Source organism: Triticum dicoccoides, chromosome 6A (assembly GCF_002162155.2).
Source record: "Triticum dicoccoides isolate Atlit2015 ecotype Zavitan chromosome 6A, WEW_v2.0, whole genome shotgun sequence".
NCBI lineage: Eukaryota > Viridiplantae > Streptophyta > Magnoliopsida > Poales > Poaceae > Triticum > Triticum dicoccoides.
This window is the reverse complement of record NC_041390.1, coordinates 485,462,930-485,465,803: the sequence shown is the minus strand read 5'-3', so window position 1 is coordinate 485,465,803 and position 2,874 is coordinate 485,462,930.

Genomic DNA, 2,874 nt, shown 5'->3' with positions numbered 1-2,874 from the left:
CAAACCTATAAACTTTCACACAATACATGAGCGCGAGCCATGGATATAGCACTATGGGTGGAATAGAATATAATGAGGGGGTTATGTGGAGAAGACAAAAAGGAGAAAGTCTCACATCAACGAGGCTAATCAATGGGCTATGGAGATGCCCACCGATTGATGTTAATGCAGGGAGTAGGGATTGCCATGCAACGGATGCACTAGAGCTATAAATGTATAAAAGCTCAACAAAAGAAACTAAGTGGGTGTGCATCCAACTTGCTTGCTCACGAAGACCTAGGGCACTTGAGGAGGCCCATTGTTGGAATATACAAGCCAAGTTCTATAATGAAAAATTCCCACTAGTATATGAAAGTGATAACATGAGAGACTCTCTACTATGAAGATTATGGTGCTACTTTGAAGCACAAGTGTGGTAAAAGGATAGTAACATTGTCCCTTCTCTCTTTTTCTCTCATTTTTTTATTTGGCCTTCTCTTTTTTATGGACTTTCTCTTTTTTTGGGGCCTTCTCTTTTTTATGGCCTTTCTCTTTTTTTGGGCCTTCTCTTTTTTATGGCCTTTCTCTTTTTTTATTCCTCACTTGGGACAATGCTCTAATAATGATGATCATCACACTTCTATTTATTTACAACTCAATGATTACAACTCGATACTAGAACAAAGTATGACTCTATATGAATGCCTCCGGCGGTGTACCGGGATTGCGATGAATCAAGTGTGACATGTATGAAAAATTATGAACGGTGGCTTTGCCACAAATACGATGTCAACTACATGATCATGCAAAGCAATATGACAATGATGAATATGTCATGATGAACGGAATGATGGAAAGTTGCATGGCAATATATCTCGGAATGGCTATGGAAATGCCATAATAGGTAGGTATGGTGGCTGTTTTGAGGAAGATATAAGGAGGTTTATGTGTGACAGAGCGTATCATATCACGGGGTTTGGATGCACCGGCAAAGTTTGCGCCAACTCTCAATGTGAGAAAGGGCAATGCATGGTACTGAAGAGGCTAGCAAGGATGGAAGGGTGAGAGTGCGTATAGTCCATGGACTCAACATTAGTCATAAGGAACTCACATACTTATTGCAAAAATCTACAAGTCATCAAAAACCTCGGCACTACGCGCATGCTCCTAGGGGGATAGATTGGTAGGAAAAGACCATCGCTCGTCCCCGACCGCCACTCATAAGGAGGACAATCAAATAACACCTCATGTTTCAAATTTGTTACATAACATTTACCATACATGCATGCTACGGGACTTGCAAACTTCAACACAAGTATTCCTCAAATTCACAACTACTCAACTAGCACGACTTTGATATTATTACCTCCATATCTCAAAACAATCATCAAGCATCAAACTTCTCTTAGTATTCAAAACACTCATAAGAAAGTTTTATTATTAATCTTGTATACCTAGCATATTAGGATTTTAAGTAAATTACCATGCTATTTAAGACTCTCAAAATAATCTAAGTGAAGCATGAGAGTTCATCTATTTCTTCAAAATAAAACTACCACCATTCTCTAAAAAGATATAAGTGAAGCACTAGAGCAAATGACAAACTACTCCGAAAGATATAAGTGAAGATCAATGAGTAGTCAAATAATTATGCAACTATGTGAAGACTCTCTAACATTTAATAATTTCAGATCTTGGTATTCTATTCAAACAGCAAGCAAAGCAAAATAAAATGACATTCTAAGGATGCCAGACATCATGTGAAGAAGCAAAAACTTAGGATCAACCGAAACTAACCGATAATTGTTGAAGAAGAAAGGTGGGATGCCAACCGGGGCATCCCCAAGCTTAGACGCTTGAGACTTCTTGAGATATTATCTTGGGGTGCCTTGGGCATCCCCAAGCTTGAGCTTTTGTGTCTCCTTACTTCCTCTCATATCACGGTCTCCCTAAATCTCAAAAGCTTCATCCACACAAAACTCAACAATGACTCGTGAGATAAGTTAGTATAAACCATTGCAAAAACCTTATCATACTCTACTGTAGCAAATCACTAAAATTATTATTCGACATTGAATACTAAATGCCTCTGCATATTTAATAGTCCTATCCTCAAATAGAATCATTAAAGAAGCAAACATATGCAAACAATGCAAACATAACAGCAATCTGCCTAAACAGGATAGTCTGTAAAGAATGCTGCAACATCCATACTTCCCTAGCTCCAAAAATTATGAAAGAAAATTCCCACTGTAGTAAATTTATCAGAGCTTAATATGCAAAAGTTTTCAACATTTTATCACATTCTTACTTTTCTAGGGAATTATTGCAACAGCGGTAAACTTTCTGTTTTCAAACAGCAACATGTATACTTCTAACACAGGCATAGTAAAGGCTATCAATGCCACTTTTATTCAAATAAAAGATACAAAAAATTGTTCTAAATAATAGCAAGAAAATCCTAACAAAATAAATTGACGCTCCAAGCAAAACACATATCATGTGGCGAATAAAAATATAGCTCCAAGTAAAGTTACCGATGAACGAAGACGAAAGAGGGGATGCCTTCCGGGGCATCCCCAAGCTTAGGCTCTTGGTTGTCCTTGAATATTACCTTGGGGTGCCTTGGGCATCCCCAAGCTTAGGATATTGCCACTCCTTATTCCATAATCCATCGAATCTTTACCCAAAACTTGAAAACTTCACAACACAAAACTTAAAGTAGAAAACTCGTGAGCTCCGTTAGTATAAGAAAATAAATCACCACTGAAAGGTATTGTAATGAACTCATTATTTATTTATATTAGTGTTAAACCTACTGTATTCCAACTTCTCTATGGTTTATAAACTATTTTACTAGCCATAGAGTCATCAAAATAAGCAAGCAACACATGA